General features: G+C 35.7%; 1 pseudogene; it reads left to right on the plus strand.

The window, feature by feature from the left end:
• Positions 1 to 21,923, plus strand: part of LOC109046281 — a 60,530-nt pseudogene that overhangs the window by 12,511 nt on the left and 26,096 nt on the right.

Here is a 21,923-nt window from a genome sequence, read left to right on the forward strand (position 1 = left end):
TTAAGCAGCACAACCGTTTCCAGCACTGATAATAAATCAGCATATTCAATGATTTCTTAAGGATCATGTGACACTGAAGACTGGAGTAATGATGCTCCAGTCATAGTGTGTGTATATATATATATATAGGTATATATATATATATATATATATATATATATATATATATATATATATATATATATATATATACTGATATTTCACAAAAAAATTAAAGCATATTTTGTCCAAATTTTTGGACTGAAACTGAATGCAGCTGTAATAGTACGTACACCAACGAGTCTACTTTTTTGTTTTGAAGAGTTACTGTAGTTTTCCCTCTTCAATTCTCTGGAGCTTTATTAAGAGTATATCAGAGAGTCTGTCGGGAGGCACTGTGTATCTGTGTGATTTTTATGCCCACTGTTTTCTTTGTGGAACATAAAATAAATAACACAGTCAGTGCTCTGTTCCAGACATATTCTTTCCTCCTTTTGTGAGTTTTGGCTAACTGCCATTTCAGACCGGTGCCCAAAAGGGATGCAACTTCAAGTGCTTATGAAGGCTCGGACTCACTACGGCACTTACATTTAACTACTGTAATAGAAAATTGTTCCAGGAGTCAGGGTTTGTTTATTTTAAAACAAATGCTGGCTCTTGTTTACCATTCACTGCTTTCCATTGAGGAAAAAAAATCCCGATCGTGAACGCTCATGAAAAGTGACTACTAGCTGCTATGATGTGGGATTTCATCACTCCATTCTAACTAAATATTTGATTGGAAATATGTTGTTTGAAATTTTGTATATGAGCGATGGAAATACCTTCTTGGCAAATTGTGCCAACAGAAGCAGACAAATCAATGCTGTTAACTTCAGCAGGGATTTTCACCCCAGAAGTCTTGAAGTACGTGAGTGAACGTGAGGTGCCCAAGCTTTTCTGAACAACCTCACTCACTCTCTCGCTTATAAAAGAGGAGTAGGAATTAGAGAGAACATGTCAAGTGACAGAAGCAGGCAGCGTGGTGAGGAATACCAAGGAAAATAGGCCTAGCTTATTTAAATGTGCACAGCTTGTGCATAGTTGGCTCCTGCACACCACTGAATATGAATTGATTTTCAAGTCTTTCAGCAAATGTGGTTTAGTAATGGCATTGTGCTTGGTGTACTCTTTGGGGGAAAGTAAAAAAAAAAAAAAAAATTTTTTTATTGAATACGACTTTGAAATTCATTTGCCGTAAATACAGTTGCCTACTGGTGACCCATCATTCACAGCTTTTGACAGAAGATCATGGCCCGAAATTAACTTTTTGACACACAAAGGTGAGTTGAGAAACTTTAGCTGACATAGTCTTCAGTTCAATTCACATTTATTTGTATAGGTTTATTGATTGGCAATGAAAACTGTATTTTCATTATTCTGTTGCAAAAAATATATATTTGTCGCAACAGTCTTGTGTGTGTGTGTGTGTGTGTGTGTGTGTGTGTGTGTGTGTGTGTGTGTGTTTGACATATTGATCCCCTCCGAGGGTATAAAGAATCGGCTTGCATGTGTCCACCAGTGGTTTCCACTCAAATTTAATGGAGTGTGACGTCAATTAGCCTCTGCTCTCTGATGTTCAGATGAGACAGAATTGACAAATTCTCACTCTCATTATCTCTATATTCAGTCATTTTGTTCTCACTTCTGTATATCTCATAATGTTTTTTTTTAAGGTTACAGTTTAAGCCCTTAAAACTGAAGTACACATGGCCAAGCATATAGCCTCAAGACAAACATTAAATGTGTAATAGAATTATACTAGTGTAGTGTGATAGAATTGCTGCTGACTTTGTCTGTTAATTTTGTCCCGACTTTTTAAATTGGCCATGACAGTGCAGCTCTGGTAAACCTGGTTACTCACACAATATGTGCAAAAACACCAGAACTGGGGAGTGACGCATCTGTAACTATATTTACACAAGTACTGTTTACATGGAGTAAACTCCACCCTCAGGAATTGCAATGGTAGCACATAACCACAAGCTCATCCACCTAGAAAAGCTGTCCCACATAACAATGGAGGATTTAGACAACTTTACAGGTCAAATAATAATGGATTTTGTCTGAAATATTCATGAAAGTGCTATAACAAAAACACAAGCTTCACATTTGGGCTTTTAAACTATCCAGAATGCTGTCTTGAATAGCATCCAGTGACAACAATTGTCTCCTTTTAGGAGAAATATCTAAGACAAAGTTGATACTTTAATGAAATATAACTGAGATCTCTATTAAGTCTGTTAAGCTTTGAAAGAGTCACATCTGAGAAATATTTGAAGTAGCTTTCAACTTCAGAGGAAGTTAAGGATAGAAAGACAGGCTTTAGAAAAAAAGCTATTGGTAAATTACTTTTTTTCTATACATTTTTGTGCACTGTACATACAGTAAAGGAGGCATTGGCAAAATTTCACCTGTAGTAAGATTCACCTGTAGAGTTTACTAGGAATGTACTACAACCTTTGGAACATGAAAAACCTTATTTTAGTGAATTACTGTAATTGTTTACTAAATATATGTGTGTACTGTACATACTTAGGGGATGTATTGTCTAAGCCGAGATATTGGCAAAATTCAGTCAGTTTGCCCACTAGGCATTTACTATAGACCTGTAAACATTCATTTTAATGAATTATTGGACTTCATTTTGTACTGTACCCTACCTTAAATAATGTGCATGTATGTGGGAGACAGCTGGAGTCAGAATGGCAGAGATGAAGAGGTTCCTCGCTTATTTTCTAAAAGAAATCTCACATACCCTTACTTCTCTCTTGCTCATAAAATATATATAAAGCCAAATAAAAGAGCACTCATGGAAACACATCCACAACAATCGCACCCCATTTGAGCAGACGATGTGATATAAAGCAGTGGAGATACACACCCCTTTGTGCTCTATGGGTACCACGGGAGGTTAAAGCAGAAGTTTTTGATATGTATTATTAACACACGTACTCCACTGATCCAGTACCTGTGCAGTATTGATCAACTCAAACCCCTTAGGCCTTACTATAAAACCTGCACATCTGAGCCTTTATATATCAGATAGCCCATTTAATTGTATGTGTTTGTGTGTTTGTCACTTTATAGGTGTGTCTGCCCAGGGCGCTTAACAGGCTGACAGCATGTCTGATGTGTGTAAACAGATAAATAATGTGTTATTATCCCGTTTGTTAGAGATCAGATAATGTAGTTATAATGTCTGGAATTTGACTTTTCTTATATTTTCTGTGGTACAGTAGTTTTGTGGGAAATGTGTGGAATTCAGCTATGGAGCTAGGAACACTATACATCAAAATCATAATTAAATTAACAAAGTTTTTAACCAAAAAATTTGCAAGGATCATTTAAAAGAGAAGAATTCTGCTCAAAATATCTGGAGGGTGGTTTTTTTTTTTTGTTTGTTTTTGTTTTTTTCTCAGAAAAGAATGTTCTGAATTGTATTACAGTAGACTAAGTGCCAATATCATTTTTTCTCTCTTTTTTATGTTATTTTACAGCTTAGATTCTAGTGCCTAGTGATTCTAGATTCTCATCTAGTGCTTAAAGGGAAAAAAATAGATGGCACAGATTTAACACTTTAAGGACTTTGCCTTTAAAATCACATATCAGAGGGAGTTTCTGTGTGTATTTACTCATATAAATTAAGTTCACTTCAAAAGATTATTTGTTTTACTTTTAAATATTCTCAGTTAATTCAGTTAATGATTGATTCCAACCTGGTCTCATGAGAAAATTACTATTTTACAAGTAGTTTTGCATGAATTTGTGTGATTTGATTTATACAAAAATTTGACACCAATTTGCCACAACATCAAATACTCACTAATTGCCACGAGAGCCTGTTGGTTTATTCATACACATATGCTAACATTTCAGCTTTGATATGAGGATGAATAAATAATGATTTTTATTTTTGGGTGAACTATTCTTCCTAACATTTTGGAAGTGTTTCCTTGTCGCTGTCGCATTAGCTTGTGCTTTCATCTGGTAATAATCAGAGACACATGCCAATGAAAAATGAATGGGAGAAAGTCCAATGCACAACACAGCAGCTGCAGGAAAGTCTTTGATTAAAAAACTAATATTGTTGGTGAAAGAATCATGTGGTCTTTTTTATTCTAGAACATGCGTGTACAGTACATTAGCACCAACCTGAAAAAATGATAGGTTGATGTTTGTTTTTAGCCTGATGTGAGCTAGAAGAAGCTAGATAATGAATAGATTGGGCTCCAAAAGTCTGAGAGCACTTAGCATTTGGTATTTTTCTAATTTAAAAGATTTTTTTATTACCAATTATAATTATCAGCATAACAATTTGAGTGAAACATTTAATTGGAAAAATTACATAAATGTCATAATGTCTTAGTATTCAGTTTGTCCTACATCTCTTTAATGGCAGAATCATTTGAGCCGCATGAAGTTTGTGTAAAACTTGATGATCATGTTCACCAGCATGATTTAAGATGATCCTGAAAGCATCTGTGCTTCAATGGAAACAAGAACATCTGATAATCTTCAGGGGTTTAACAAGATCATTTCAGTTTAACTTGATCATTCACTCTTAAAAAAAAAAGAAAAAAAAAAGAAAAAGTTCTTTGTTGGCATCTGTGGCACCATGAAGAACTTTTAACATCCATTGAACCTTTCCATTGCACCAAAGGTTCTTTATAGTAGAGAAAGGTTCTTTAAATCATTCAAATGGTTATAAATGGTTCTTTTAAGAACTGTTGACTGATAAGTTCTTTGGGGAACCATAAATGGTTCCTTTATGCTGCAAAAACCCTCTTTTGGAAACTTAAGAGTGTTGTCACTAATTTACCTGGAATAATTGTATTTTTTTCTTGTTTATTCTAAATCTTTAAACTTTCCCATTTTTCTCCAGGTTTAAATTAGATTTTAAATCCCTTGTTTTCAATCTCAGCCTTTTGGACGCCATTATATGTTACTGAATTGTATAAGCTTGGCAGGAGATGTCTTCTTTTACCTTATTTCTGCCACCTATCCAGTGCAAGGAATGGACTGACTTGCTTAAAGGGTTTTTGTTGTAGTTAAAGCAATGTACTATCATGCTGTGCTCAAAAAGTGTCAAAATGTTGCCTCGCTCTCAGCTTGAGTTACAGCAAAGTCAGAGCCCAAGGAGAAGTATCGATCTTGTGTACACAGCTGCTGTCATACACGGATGCAGTACAGATGTGTTGTTTTTTCATGCTATTGATGCATTGTTCTGTAGATGATTACACAGGGACACACATAAAAAAAAACTTTGTCTGACTTTGTAATGGACGTTGTTATTCTATCCTTGCCACACTCTATTAATATATAACCAACATGGCAGGTTGTTAGACACAATTCCTGTGTGTTGGTGTCATAGGTGGTCTGTGTCTGAGAGATGATTGATCGTGGTCCCTTGATTGTGTATTAACGCAGTTCTGAATGCTTGAAGTTGTTACTGTATTGATTTATCTGGCCTTTTTGTTTGTGTTGCGACTGCAATGCCACTCTGAATATGGATGACCAGCGAATGGCAGGCAGCTCAGCTTTATCTCCCTGCTTTTTTTCATGCCTGCATCTTTCACTCACTTGCTCTCCCTCTCCTAATCTTTCAGCTTAGTCATTGCAGCTCATGAAGTTCAGCAAACTGAATTTCTTAGCCCATTCGTCTTTGTGTGTTTATGCACTTGCTTGTGTAAAACAGCTCTTGAGTTTACAATTGGCTCTTGAATTCTGCAAGTGGATAAAACCGGCTTTTTTCTCTTTCACCCTTCCGCTTGTTTACAATCTCCCAATCCTCTCTTGGTAGATTGAACTGGGCATTGTGATAGATGGATGGCTGGGTTTCCATTCTCTGCTTCAGCTTTGATGTTGGCCAATTCCTTCCTGTCCCCTTACCTTCTTGATTATACACTTTCGTCAGTCACAGTGGGACAAGCTAATATGTTTATCTGGATGGAGAAAAGCAGCTAAATCTTTGGTCATGTATACTACCAGTCAAATGTAGGACAAACTTGACTAAATTAGTTTTTTGTGAAATTAACAATGTTTTTTGTTGAATTATAAACTGTGCCTACAAATTAATTTTATTACAACTAAACTAAACCTATAGTAAACTTCTGTGTATCTTGCATTCATTCATTTTTGGATTTAATACTGACAACAGAAAAAGTAGAAAAAATTTAGACTTTTTCGTTTTTCACCTTGAATTCTGCTTGGAGTTTTAGTTTTACAATTAGAGGTGGAAAATGCATAAACTGCTTAAATATTCGATTTCCATAGACGGGCATAATATGCCCACTTTTGCTGATTGGTCAACCAAAGATCACAACCCCTGCCATCATCAGATTTTCCGGTCTGTGCAACAGAATTATCACTGTCAGCTTCTATAGTTGTATGAATTCTTAAAGTGTTTATTTCAACTACATATAATTTTTTTTAATTAAACAACCAGACTAACAATGGCTTAAAAAATAAAGAAAAAAAAACAAAAGAAACTTGCTTTTCTATTTTATCTGAATGCAAAAGGCACGTTTTCATATTTTTATGCTTTCAATATCAAATAAAAAAGTGTATGAGCACAATGTACACAAACCCCCTAATTTTATTTTATTTTTTATTTTATTTTTAAATGATAACACAAACCCTATAGTGAAGGTAAAGCAGCTAAAAAATGTCCAGAATCTCCTTCAGTGCTGTTTAAAAAGTCTCCCTGGATGCAATTTCTGTTGTCCAGATGGATAATACAATGGATAAAGCGTGGTGGCTTTTAAGAAATAAGATAAGATGATTTGTGTAACATTGGTCCATAATGTGGAAAAAAGTCCAGACTTCTTATTGCCATTTATCAGACACTTTTAATCCAAACGAAACTGAATATATTCTCTGCCGAGCCAATCAGTCCTGCTGAAGTGAAGTGAGGTTAAGTGCATGAGTCAAATGTGATTTAACAGGAAAGTGGTGTTAGAAACGATCCATTTCTTTAAACACTCATATGTGGAGTTGATCCTGTAACCTTTATGGTTACCAATACCATGCTACTTTTTATAAAACAATTTCCTTTTGGCAACTGCAATAATGTGTCTCAACCAAATGATGGCTTCTAGATGTCATTCTCAGAAGTATGATATGAAGTCATCTCTTGAGTAATGTTCAGTTTGGGATGGGGCCTTGGATTTCTGCTTCATATTTTCTGTAAAGCCAGGAGCTGGTATCAGGAGAGGAATGGAGGTGATATTTGGATAGCCTCACCAAGGATTTATTCTCAATTTCTTGTTTTGTAATCTTACATAAATCTTATACAGGATAACAGTGGGCAAAGAAAAAAATATGCTTTGGCACTCTGCCTCTTCTGCTTTGAAAAGCAAATTTGATTCCGCTTAAAATCCCTGTTCTTTCATAGATAAACATAATTAGCCCACATTTTTATTATTATTATTATTATTATTATTAATAATAATAATAATAAATGCACACTTTTTGGGAGGAATTACATGTCTCAAAAAGGCCCACAGGGTTTTATTTTTTTATTTTTTTGAGGATTAGATGGAGACCTTTCGGTTCAAACATTTTAGATATAACGTTTACTTGAAAGCTTGATAAGGAACATAATCTTCAGCTTAAGTTACTATGAAACTGCTTTTTTCTAAGATTTTAGACACTTTTGAGAGAAAACCTGTCTATGAACCTTTATATATATGACACGTGCCAGTTTACGATATAGACAATATTTGCTTGTGTGCTTCTGTATTACTGTTTATTTATGTATTTTTAAACCATCCATCCTCTGCTGATGCTTGTGCTGTGTCCAAAATCAAAGACAGCTGCCTGGCAGTGGATGTCAAAAAAAAGAAACGTGTAGAGGCTGTAGATGAAGATAGTATGCTGTGTGTCTGGGTCATGCTGTAGACTTTATTTAGGTTACAATTAAGGCGCAAAAGAAGCTGCATTTATATATATATATTTTTTCCCATTATATTTTATTTATTCACTGCTGTTCGAAAGATTGGGGTCAGTAATATTTTTAGAAAGAAATTAATACTTTTATTCAGCAATAATGAAATAAATAAATCAAAATATAAAAACAAATTTAATGTCAAAAAAAAAATCCTAAAAAAATAAACATTTTTACACAAAAATTTCTGTTCATTAAAGAATCCTGAAAAAAGTATCATGGTTTCCACAAAAAAATAAAATAAAAAAAATATTAAGCAGAACAACTGTTTACAACATTAATAATAAGAAATGTTTCTTGATTTCTGAAGGATCGTGTGAGACTGTAGACAGGAGTAGTGGCTGCTGAAAATTCATCTTTGCATCACCAGAATAAATGACATTTTAAAGTATATTAAATTAGAAAACTTAGTTATTTAAAATTGTAATATTATTTCACAATATTACTATTTTTACTATTTTTATTTCAGATCAAATAAATGCAGCCTTGGTAAGCATAAGATACATTTAAAAAGTGTATATTAACATAAATATATAAATATAATTAAACACACATATGTATCATTCATACATAATATTATATATTAAAAATATATTGAGCATTTATAAAATATGCTCAGTGTATAATTAATTAAATATCAGTTTGTGGGGTCATGACCCCAAGGTTAAGAAACATGACCTGTCGGCTTCTAGCAGGTCTGCAAAAGTCACTGTAATGGAACTTTTGTTGATTGAATATATCGCTCATCATCCACTTTCCCTGACATTTAGCTCTGTAAACAAGCTTTATTCACTGCATCCATGAGCAGACACGATGACAAGCCTGACAGGGATGTCAGTGTCTGGGGAGATCCCGACTAATGACTCACTTCCTCTCAGAATGAGGGATGAAGGGGCTTTGTCAAATGAGTCTGTTGACTGGACACAGCAGACTGGGATTTGCTGCCGTGTGTTTAGATGCTGCCCATCAGTCAGAGACAATTGCACTCTTCATGGGAGAGACGCAGCTGACTGACCGCTGTGACTCTCTCCATGGGGGCCGTGCGGAGGACAAGGGAAGTGTCCTGCCATTTGACTCTTCTGCTTGACCTTTCGGAGCTCCGTATGAAAGCGCCCCCTGTGATGAAAGCTCTACCCAAACTTAATTATGGCCATCACATTATAATGTGGGTATTTTAATTACATGCTCTTTAATCAGAAGGTGAACGGGTGAGATGGTGGTCAAAAACAGCTAATTTCAATTTCTCTCTCTCTATTTCTCAGTTGGCAAAGCACTGAAATAATGTGAAAGGGGACAGAAAAAAAGGTGCCAGGAATGTTAGTTTTAAAAACAGAAATAAAAGTAAAGAGAATCAACTACTGTAATTGCTATACGGTTGCTAGGACGTTGCTAAGAACTTTGTAGAATGTTGATGGTTTCTAATAAGGGATTCTGGGTGGTTACTAGGGTGCTGGAAATCTGATTACATGTGTTTATAAATGAGGCCCGCTGGAAAGCTGATTGCTTAGGTGTTCATTTGGTTGCTAGGGCAGTGCTAGGCAGTTGTGAGTCGTTACTAGGGCATTGGCATGCTGTTGCTGGGGCAGTCTGGGTGGTTGTTAAGGCGTAGCTATGGTGTTACTAATTTGCTTAAAGGGTTAGTTCACCCAAAAATGAAAATTAGGCTGCATTTTACTCACCCTCGAGGCATCCTAGGTGTATATTACGTTCTTCTTTCAAACGAATCCAGTCAGAGTTATATAAAAAATTGTCTTTGATCTTTCAAGCACTATCATTGCTGTCAGCAGGTGTTGCAGTGCTTCAGTCCAAAAGAAGTTAAATAAAAAGTGCTATTTTATTTAAATAAGGGCGCTTTTTATTTCACGTCTTTTGGACTGAACCATAACAACACAACATTAACCAACACTAGGAAATAGCAATATTCTCTCTCTCTCTCTCTCTCTCTCTCTCTCTCTCTCTCTCTCTCTATCTATCTATCTTAGTTGGGTACAGGCATACCACTGTTGTTTAATAGAGCATGCTGATTTAAATAAAATGCCTGCTCAAAATGTCCAGCTGTAAAAAAGCAAGCGTCAATGGGTCTCATTCACTAATAATTGTGCACAAGTGCACTAATGTGAGCAGAAACAGTTCTCATGCAGAATCCTCTAACAAGGTGCTTATGAAACTATGTTTTCAAAAGGGTGTTTTCACACAACCCTTCCTCTACAGGTATGAATGAGAAGAAAAGAACTAGACTGATCCACTACATGGGCGTCTTAATTGTGATACCTCTTAAGACACCTCATTTTAACCAAATTCTAAGAAATCATTACATATAAATGAATATTTCTATGAAAAAAAAAAATCCAAGATGGCAGATGAGGTATTAAAATAAACATTTCATTCAAGAGTGATGAGCAACAACAAAAATATTTAAAAATACTTTTGTCCAGGGTCATGCTTGCTTAAGTACTACGTGGTTAGCTTAGCAACATGTTTATGTCGAACTATTGAAATAATTTGCTAGCTGTTCAAAAGTGTGTCAAAGGCTGTAATAGACCCAGTTCTGCGTGAAATGTTCCCACACGGGTTTTACGCACAGATTTGAATGAGATGAATGAAACGGAGGGGGAAAATGAACCATTTTCCTCTGTTTTGTTGTTTTTAGTGTATCATGCACAGTTGCACGTTCTCTGACAATATGGATTAGTGTAGCTGGGATTAGGTTCATGAAGGAATTAGAGACAGTTTTAGCATCCAAATGAAGTTACTTATACACTGCACAGATGAGATTTGGCAGCACATGAGTTTGGGACTGTAATGAGAAAAAGAATGGAATAGAGATATAGGGATTACAACAAGACAACACGTGTTTGCTCTGTTCTGCTGCAAACTCGGTGTAACTTTAGAGGATTAAGTCTTATGGCAGTTCCACTTGTCCAGCACTAGATAAGCCCTTGACCTGTGACATTTAGAAGGTTTGTTCCTCATAGCCCCAGTAAGGGGATTGGTTATTGCCTTTGAACTTATGTTTTTTGCTGTGCTCTGGTGTGAGACGTGAGTGGTGTGCAGGAAGAGTTGGTCCTTACTAAAAAAAAAAAAAAAAAATTTTAAAACGGGAACAAATATAGTTTCTAAATTTGGTAGGTATATGTACATTTTGATATATATTTTTACAATGATTTTTAATGAATTAAATATGTATGTATAAATGTGTAAATTAGTAGGAGTAGTAGTATATATTTATACACTAAATGAAAAAGCTCAGCTTCTAATGATATAATTATTCTGTTTCTGATAATGTAATGTGATAAAAATAATTTAGTGTAGAGCTGTATTTATTATTAAAGTATAATAATATAAACGTATATAATATTAATATATATGAAAAATATACATTATAAAGTTCATTTACATTCAAATGTAAATGCTGGCTGCAAATCCCTATACAAAAATGTATGTTTACCAGCATTTAAATTATTATAGACCTTTTACTTTAGTGAATAAAACATAATACATATAAGAAAATATATCATTTAATTATTTATTTATTATTTGCTTTGTAATATTTCATTACACCCAGTTTCATCACATTTAGTACAGACTCATAGCTAAGCTAAAATATATAAAATAATCTTTCTTTTTGATGTGCAGCTGTAACATTGCTTTGCTCAGTTGAGCAACAGAACACTCAGTATGTTTACAGATGATGCTGTTTGCATACCCTCAGACCAAAAATAGCCCAAATCAAGCCTGTAGCTTGTCTGCCTCTTCTGCTTCTTTTAAGAAATTGGATTTTTTTTTTTTTTTTTTTAAATAAGCAGAAGAAATGGACACCCTGCTGCCTTTCCTGCATCTTTTAGAAAGATCCAGCAACGCAGACAGATTTTGGGAGGCAGGCGGATGGCGGACAATGACTGACTGCTCTATAGATAAATGCAAAACCCTGGCTCCGAGGAAAACCGAGCAGCCAGCTTTAAAGACCATGGAGGAAAGAGAAAGACAGCATCCTTTTAGCTTCATGTTTTTTTCTTTCCTCCAGATGTCAGGTTTTTTTTTTTGTCATTTATCCTAATGCTTTTCTGAAAGGTGTCAAAAAAGGAATGAAGCAAACATTTCCCCCTGCTTCCTTAATCAGAAATGGCTCAAAGGTCAGTTAAAAAAAAAAGCTAATGTTTGCAAATATTTTTAAATTGTAAACTATCTCTTAATTTGTTTGTAGTTAGTGCATTAGCACTTTCATAAAAATGTGTAATGATTAGATTCAGCAATTTGTGTAGATAACATGAATTTATGAATTTACTTTTTTTTAAGTATTATTCACACTGAAAACTTTGATCTTACTTTTGGTAAACATCCCGTCTAAAATACCTATAAAGAGGGTTTTCTTTCATAATTTACTGATAAACTCTTTCGTTGTGGCTCCAGTCAGTTCCAGTCATCTACAACAAAAAAAAATATATATATATGTTTATTGAATAAATGTGTTAACACTGTTACACAAATGGGCTAACAAGCCTTAGACACATCTGCACTGAAAAAAAATCACTTAGAACCAATTTATGCTCTGAATCTGTTAGTAAATTTCACAAATAATTACAAAGAAATGGTAACACATTGAATTAAATTTATAAGTAGAAAGACTGAATAGTATTTTCTTGTAAGACATACTCCAGTAATCTTTGTTTTACGTAAAGTATACCTCTCAAAAGTTTGGAAACATTACTATTTTTAAATGTTTTTAATAAAATCTCTTTTGCTCACCAGGGCTGCATTTATGTGCTCAAAATACATTAAAAACAGTAATATTGTGAAATAGTATTACACTGTAAAATAACTGTTTTCCATTTTTATATATTTTTTATTGTAATTTATTCCTGTGATGCAAAGCTGAATTTTCTGCATAATTACTCTTCAGTCTGCAGTGTCACATGATCCTTCAGAAATCATTCTCATAAATTCTAATAAATCATTGCGATGCATAAATTAGGAAAATCTTCTCTTTTTATTTATTTATTTTTTATTTTTTTTATACAGTGTATGCTTTGACAACCCTACAAAAAATAATGCTAAAACGTGGTCTTCTTGTTCCAAGCCTTTAACTACTCAATAAAATCTCTCCTTGTGAAAAGACCTTTCATTCATATTGCCATTGACTGACGTCCCGGACTATTAGCCTCTCTGCGGCACATGAGTATGTTAACCTTTCTCGGTGTGGCATAATGATCCGTGACACCTCATAGGGGGTGAGGAGGAACACAGAGACAGAATTGACTGCAGGACACTGGGGAGAATTCTTCAAGTTTGGTGCAGTTAGGTCAGGGCTATAAATCTGTATAGTATACAGTACATCCTCTGTGCAATCAAAAGACCGGAAATGGCTTTGATACACACACAGAGCTGGGACTCACTTGACACGTACATGCTCCTCAAAGCGTAAACATCTGTGCAGGAGTTTATTTTCAGTTTTGCACAGCATTGTCTGAGTTTATCGATTCTCCTCTCGTATTATATAAAGGATTAATATCGCTTTGACCATTCTTACCTCCCTATGCTAAAGAATTCAGAGGCTTTTGGATCTCATGTGAAGGAAAGCCTCACTGTTCTCACTAGCTTTCCACTGGTTCATAGTGAAACTGATAACATGCTTGAGGATTCTAAGCACTGCTGAACACTGACCTTCACTGCTGAACACACTCACTCATCATCACCTCCGGACTGCCAGGGTTGGTCCATCTTTTCCGGCCCCTCAGAGCACAGTGATGCGCTTGATCAAAGTCAGCAACCCTGACTGAGTTGATCTTTTGGAAAATGTGCCTCAGTAAAGCCTGCAACTGCAGAGTCTGTGACATCTTTTAAGGTCACTCCTAACCATTAAAGGTTGTAAAATGACAATCATCTCTAAATGTAAGAGTGGCATGGCAGATAGTGTATGTGCTTGGACAAATTTGGACTGTCAGCCTCCTTTCAGTCCTATCATCTATCCAGTGTGTGTGTGTGTGTGTGTGTGTGTGTGTGTGTGTGTGTAACACTGTGATATAAAAACGTCTAACTGAACTGAAAGATTGAAATACAATGAACATTATTTCATTAAGGTATAGCTGAAGATATTAAAGACATTAAGATGTCTGTTATTGTCTTGGGAATATTGTTAATAAAAAAGAATTTAGCCCATTTCCATAATGATGGGATTCACCTAGACATTTGCTTTAAACACACATTGTCCCTGACAGCTTAAGGAACCAGTATTATAACTGTTCAGCAATATTAAAGCAATAACATTACTGTATTGAAGTGTTCTCTTTATTGAGATTCAGTGCATTAATATTTCTTTTGAAAACAAATATTACAATTTAATAAATATTACATTTGCTCTCAGTTGCTATTAAATCACTTGGTACACTCTGTCTTGTATTAAATGTATTATAATCAAGACATTCATAATGTAAACTTAAATTATATTATTTGTAAGGGTTGCACTGATATTAACATTCTTATTGATAAAGTTATATAAAAAAATTACATTTTGTTTAAAAATAAAATACTAAAGTCAAGCTTTTTAAACACTACAATTAAATTTAGGCATCACAACATCAGTACAGTATTAAAAAATGGATATTTAATTTGAAATTCGATTGAAATTGAACAGTTTTATTGAATTATTAATGTTTTAAGATTGTCTTAGATGATGGGAAAGCTAATGAATGTAAAAATAAACTTGCAAAAAAGAGTAAAGTATTCTTATTATTGGCACATATGATATCACATGATAGAATTAAAGTAGTTTGTAAAAAAAAAAATTGTAATCACATGGTGTTTATCATGTCTGTTTCAATACATCTTTTACTCACTTTATGATTTGTATTTTCCAAGAACTGTACATTTCTGCCATATGGACATTACTTTGACATAATCACCTCTCGTAATAAATTATTGTAATGTAGAAACATGCATCTCTTGTAAAGCTGCTTTGAAACGAAAAGTTCTATACAAATAAATATTAATTGAATTATAATAATAATGTTGATGTGTACTAACACAAGATTATATTAGGAGACCCTCTTAATTATCACACAGCAAGTTGTCCTTCTCTGGAACAGTGGGCACTTGTAATTTGAGTTTTTGGATATCTGTGCTGCTGATAACACCATGTGACTTTTAGTTTGAGTAATCTGTGTGTGTGTGTGTGTGTGTGTGTGTGTGTGTGTGTGTGTGTGTGTGTGTGTGTGTGTGTGTGTGTGTGTGTGTGTGTGTGTGTGTGTGTGTGTGTGTGTGTGTGTGTGTGTGATATGAGATACTGAGTATGCCCAGTGGTTCGTCATGCATCAATATTTCAGCCAGTGGGAATAAAGCTCACACAAAGAGAGTAAGCCTTTTCTCCATACTTTTACACAGCTGGACAGTGTGTCAGTATACAAATTATGTCAGCTGGTAGAGAGGAGGGAAACAGAGCAGGCAGCAGTCAGCGTAGCATAGCGCCACATAGCTAAAGAGGGTCATGATTTATCAACCCACAAAATGACATTTTGTAAAATATGTTTTTATGTCCAAATGTCTTATACTCTGTAAAACTGTTCTATTCCCTTGCTCAAATTAGGTTTTTGGGAAATCTTATGTTCGACATTTAATTTAATTTCATTTTTACAGTTTTTTTAATAAGTATTATTTATCTAAAGTGTACTTATTTTATTATTCTATTCTATTCTTTTGTGTATTCTGGTTTTATAGCTGGATAATACTGGGTTACATTCTTATCTTATAAAAAGATAATTTTCGATTTAATTTAATTCATTTTTTTAATTTAAATTTATTATTTAATTTTATTTTATGTATTAAAATAAGGTTCTTATAAAGTGCAAGAACACAAATTTTGAGTTATATTTTGACCTTATAGCTTGAAAATATTGGGTTATTATTGTGTTCCCTTTTAATCGGTCACTTCGGCGTTGTGTCAAAGTTCCGACACTAGGGGTCTCACTTGGGAGCCCAGACACCTCTAAAATCATTGAGAAAGGCCAATGAAATTAGCAAGCAAAATTTGCATAGCTGGCCACCATATCCAGGGATTAACAGGCCAGCCTGGCATTTGCTCTCTCTTTCTATTATTCGGAGCCGAAGCATCATCTCTTTTGGAGAAGCAGCACTTCAGTCACCTCTCAATCTCCTCCTTGTTGGATCTATGGCACAAGCAGCAGTTTCTGAGAGTGAGAGTACCCCTGGGTGTTTTAACAGTGATCACTGAGAGCAAATTCTCATCCTAAAAGAGCAATTTCTCTAAAAGAGCTTCACGGATAGATTTGTGCGTGTTCACAACATGCCTTTCCATTTGTGCCCTGCTCGAAGCGGTTTGTGGATGGTCATTTCATTCTTGTGAGGACATGGCTATCGGCACGTTGAGCTTGCGGCTTGTGCTCTTGTTTTAAAGAAAGACAGTGAGTCACCTCAGCTGTTTCCCGCCCTTTTACTTCCAGGTGTGAGGCCTCGATGACATGCACTGATGGAGAGCAAGGAGATGTTGCGGGAGCAGTTTCGCCGGATGAATTCCCGTGGACCTCTCATTCCTCTTCCTCTTCTTCAGTAGAGTTTCTGGGTGAGTTTGAGAACCCGCCTCAGTGCAGGTTTGATCTCTCATTCAGAGCTTACGATAAAGATGAGTTATCTATCCTAGCATCGGAGGACAGGTCTGACTGATCGAATGTGGATGACTCTACTGAACCGGCACTTCTTGGTGCTGTGTGTCAGTCTGAGTCTGACGCTGAGATGGCGGCCTTTCTTACCCAGGCAGCAGAGAGCGCCAGGCTTGAGTGGACTCTTCCACCCTGTCCGGGGCTCTCTCGGTTGGATGGTTCTTGGAGACCGAGTTCCTTTCTTCCTGGGAATGCACTAGGAGCCAATAAAATCGTGGAAGGCACCTTTCTGCTATAACACGATATACTGGTCCCTCTGTTCCCACCACTCTTGACAGCGGTCTAGCGAAGGTATATACATGGGTCCCCAGATGAAGAAAGCGATGGCAGTGCATTCAGAGCTGTGTCCGCTCTGCATGCCATGGCTGTCCTGCAGTTGTTTAGACCAGGGTTTGCATAGAATTTGGCCAGCAATTCTCTATGGTTAGCAAGTAGGCGGAAATATTCTATGCCCTCCAAAGATATGGAGTTCACGACTCAGGGTCTTGGGGGGGGGGGGGGGGGGGGATGTTCACATTAGTGGCACAGAAGCACCAACTGGGGCTCAACCTGAAAGGGATGCAGGTTCTGGGAAAGTGTGCTTTCTTGACACCCCCATTTTCCAGGTTGGTGTCGGGACCCCCGATGTAGCAAGAATTTGGCCAGCAATTCTCTATGGTTAGCAAGTAGGCGGAAATATTCTGCATTGGCTTGGGTTGGGACCCCCTATGTAGCAATCTCTGTCTGTTTGTCGCCGGGGACACCCTGCTAGAACGGCACTGACCCTGCAGTAGCCTGGACTGGCGGTTAAGCTCGACTAATGGATATCTTCTCGCAGCCAGTTGGCACCAACATTTTGTTCTCAAGTTGCTTAGAACCATAGACGGAAATCCCTGGGGGGCAGTTTTCCCCCTTAAAAACATGATTAAAAATCACGCTGTGTATTGTAAATAAACTTTTATACTTTAAATAACTTTATAAGTAGTAAAACAACACAAACACAAACGGGGCAAAAATTGGTTTTAAGTTTAGAAACATTTTTTAGAAACGGTTTTCCTGCAGAATTGGGCTACTTTAACACTGTTGAGGCGGCTTGTTTTTCATGTCGCGGGTTGAAGCGACCCCAATAACAAAATTTTACCAGAGGTACCATGCCGGAAAACGTGCATTTTAACTCCCGGAATATAATGAATTAATTTTTTTTTGTTTTGTTTTGTTTTTTTTAACCAGAGATCCCCTCAAAACGCAATTGGGCTAGTTTTAAGTAGCAGCTGGGAGGGTTTTGTTGCAAAAACCTGCCAACCCTGCATCACCTACACACACACACACAAGTCCAGTGAACAAGAAAAAAAGTCAATAGTTGAGGAACTCCAAGGCTGTCAAGGCTATTTTATTCACTTATACACTGGATGATGTGATTACTTTCTCTTTAATACAGATGATGCCAATGTATTTTTCGATGAGTCTGCTGTGTTAGCAATAATAACATTACCTGCTTGACAGATAGTAATGTACAACAGACATGACCACGGTGCGACCACAACAGCTAGAAGTTGTCTAATTTGGCACGGTCTCCCTGTTATACTTTTAGTAGTAAGGCTTTTATTCTGTGTAAACTTTCCCTTACAAGTACAATTTTAGCTGTATTATTTGTGTCCCCTTCTAAAATTGCTCTCGAGAAATTTTATGTTTATTGTCCCCTCCTACTGTTAGACGAAATTTACGCCCCTGCTTAGAACCCTCAGGCAGGTTGAATAGCAGACCTGAAACAAGCATCCCAGGGTAATATGACCAGCCAGCTCCACTTCCATTGGGGGACAGGAGGTGGATGCTGCATCACCTAGGCTATCTGCTAGAAAATAGTTGTTTTTTGTTTTTGTTACAAAATATTGGCTTATATTGTGATTTTACAGTGACAAAATATTGGCTTATTCTGAATTCTTAGATAAAATGTTGGGTTATGTAAATTTATGTAAGTCAGCTCTTCTGGTAAGTGCTCCATGTGGTTGACCCACTCAACTGCTTGCACCTTAGACACTACTTTTATTTTTCTGAGTCATCCAATGAGTGTAGCACTCCATAAGCACACTGCATACTTAGAAGTGATCGAAGCTCCTTAATTCTTAACTACTCTCTAGCCTTGTTACTGTTAAGTGTGGTAGAACTTGAGTGAGGAGCATGACAGTTCAGCTTCAAGAAGTGAACTTTTCAACTCTTCAGTTATTGTGATTCAAAGACTGAGTATGAATGCAGATTTTATGATGTTCTTCAGCTCTGGTAGCTGATGTTCTAGTTCTTTTGCTTGTCAGTGTCATCATTTGTTATGCTGAAATCAAAAGGTTTGTTTGTGCACCCCTGGTCTGAAAGACCTTTGTGTGTCCACTCGCAGCACGTCCTTATTCTTTTATTGTGTGAGTGAATGAATGATGTGACGTGTAGCCATGTATGGTGTCCCATTCTCGGAATTTGTGCTCTGCATTTAACCCATCCAAGTATACACACACAGCAGTGAGAAGTGAACATAAACACACATCCTGAAGCAATGAGCAGCCATTTTTGTGAGTGAGCAGCCAATCCATACGCAAACGGTTTGCCCGCAGGCCTGAGATGCCATGTGGCTGGGATGTCTCCATGCTCTGTTAAGATTGCTGTGCTAGCACAAAACAACTTCACTAATGGAATCTGTTGAATTGTGAGGAGATGATCCCAGTTATTGATCTAACTGACAAAACAGCATTAAAATTCAACATAGTCTGGCTTATCGCACAACAATCGAGAAAAAAAAAACAGGCTTGAGTGTGTCTGAATCTTTGATATTGCCCTCATTTTCCAACTCAAATCAATACTTGTTAAAAGTCATTCAGCACAAGTGCAATAGTCATCAGTGTCAAGTAGATGAGCTGCAGAGTTGAGTTAAAGTGATTTTCTCTTTAAAGTCTTTGGTGGTGATTTCATGAAGTTTGATCTACTTCCCTTGACATTGAGCTATATATTAGTGACTAATAAGTGTGGATTTTGATGGGTTTTACTAATTCTTAAGCATTTAAGTTTTAATAAAAAAGTGTTTTATTATTTCTGTATTTTTTAGTATAGGACAAACCAACTAATACCATAAAACATTACAAAATTCATTAATCCAACAAAAGATGAAGTCACTAACTGAAGGATGATGGAATTAATTAACTGTTTTTTGTTAGTTAATGAGATTTACAAATGACTGACAGGGTGGAAAGTGAAATTGAGGCCAACGGAAAATATATGATTACCAATGAAAATAGTTTTCCCAAGAAAAAGCTTGAAACTTTTTAATCACAGTCAAACTGTGTATATAGCATTATAGCAGAAGCACCTGGGATATTTCTTAATAAATTGCCAGTTTTTCATGTTATAATTAGTGCATCTGAGGAAACTGCAACATCTGCTTAGTGCAAAGTAGTGAACTCATTTGAAATGTCTGATTATTTAATTGTGATAGTGTGAAAAGAAAACAAACAAATAGATTAATAGATAAGATTTTTCTTTAAGATTTTACTCTGCCAATTAAACCCAGTACATTTTCATGCTCCAATAACATAATATACATCATTGATGAAGGATGTATGAAAACTATACTATGCTGCATAGAAGGAAACGTATTGCTGCCTAGTAGTTGTCAGAAATCTACAATTTTAGTGAAAGTGCCTACTAATTTTGATAAAATGATCTTCACAACACCTGTTTTCTACCATAGGATTGGCTGAGCAAGTTTGGCTATCTCCCGCCCCCTGATCCTGTGAATGGACAACTACAAACTAAGGAGGCTTTGATGAGGGCCATCAAAGCCATGCAGCGGTTCGGAGGCCTGAAAGAAACTGGAGTGCTAGGTTTGTACATGTTTTATTTTCATAATAAAACTCTGGTCCACATTGTCCTTGGTTTTTGTCTGGTAGTTTTAAGAGTTACCACCATTGTAATTCAGATTGCTTTGTAGTCTCATGTTCATGTGGCTTGCTGCAGCTAGCAGATTTTCATTTGCAGTCTACAGGACCAGAAAAGCATCACACTATCTGCATTCTGCAATTATGTTTGGATCTGTATTTATGTGTGCTTGTATGTTTCCCTGCAGACCAAGCAACCTTGGGCTTAATGAAGACCCCTCGTTGCTCGCTGCCAGATATGTCGGAGCTGGATATGTCAGCAGGCAGACGAAAGCGAGCGCTAGCTCCTCAGAATAAGTGGAATAAGAGGCATCTTTCCTGGAGGTACATTCATTTTTGGGACTGAAACTGTCTGAGTGATTCCTGTCAGACAGCTATACATGTCATAGATGTATTCTGTGCATTTGAATTCCGTACATACTTGAATTATAGCCTCAGTGAAAGTTAGAGCTGAGGGAAAGAAACAGAATTAGTCATGCAACAAAATGACAAATCTTGGCCAGGGCTGAAAATTCTGAATATACTAGGCTGAAAATGGCATTTTGTGGCAATTTTGGCTTAAATCTTTCAGTGGCGAAATGTTGATGCATCCCAAAAAAGAATTTTGAGTTATATTTTGATTTCATAACTAGAAAATATTAGGTTATAATCTTATTTTTTGCTAGAAAATAAGACAATATTCTGTTTTTTTTTTTTTATATATATATAAAATGTTGTAGCTAGATTTATAGCTAGCAAATATTGGGTTATATTCTGAATTATATTCTGAATTTATGGCTAGAAAATATAGGGATATTTTCAGATTTTACAGCAAGAAAATGTTGGGTTATATTCAGATTTTATTACTAGACAATATTGTGTTTTTTCCAATCCTTTAGTTGGAACATATTGGTTTATATTCTGATTTCATAGCTAAACATATTGGATTATATTCAGATTTTATAGCAAAAAAAAAGTTGGGTTGTTATTTAGCTACAAAATATTGACTCTTATTTCATAGCTAGAAAATATTGCGTTATATTCTTATTTTTGCTAGAATACAGAATTCTGATTTATATTCATATTTTTTATAGACAGAAAATATTGGGTTATATTTTGTCTTTATAGTTAGAAAATATTGGGTAATACAGTGACTTTTCAGCATTTCAGATTTTATGGATAGAAATATTGGGTTATATTCTGATTTATATTCTGATGTAATAGCAAGAAAGTATAGAGTTATTGTCAGATTTTATAACTAAAAATGCTGGGTCATATTCTGATTAATATTCTGATTTTATTACTAGACAATGCTGTGTAGATTCTTATTTAGAAAATATTTGGTTATATTCTGATTTTATGGCTTGAAAATATTGGTTTATATTGTGTTTTTTTTAACAAGATTTGATTACT

Source organism: Cyprinus carpio, unplaced genomic scaffold (assembly GCF_018340385.1).
Source record: "Cyprinus carpio isolate SPL01 unplaced genomic scaffold, ASM1834038v1 S000006762, whole genome shotgun sequence".
Lineage (NCBI taxonomy): Eukaryota > Metazoa > Chordata > Actinopteri > Cypriniformes > Cyprinidae > Cyprinus > Cyprinus carpio.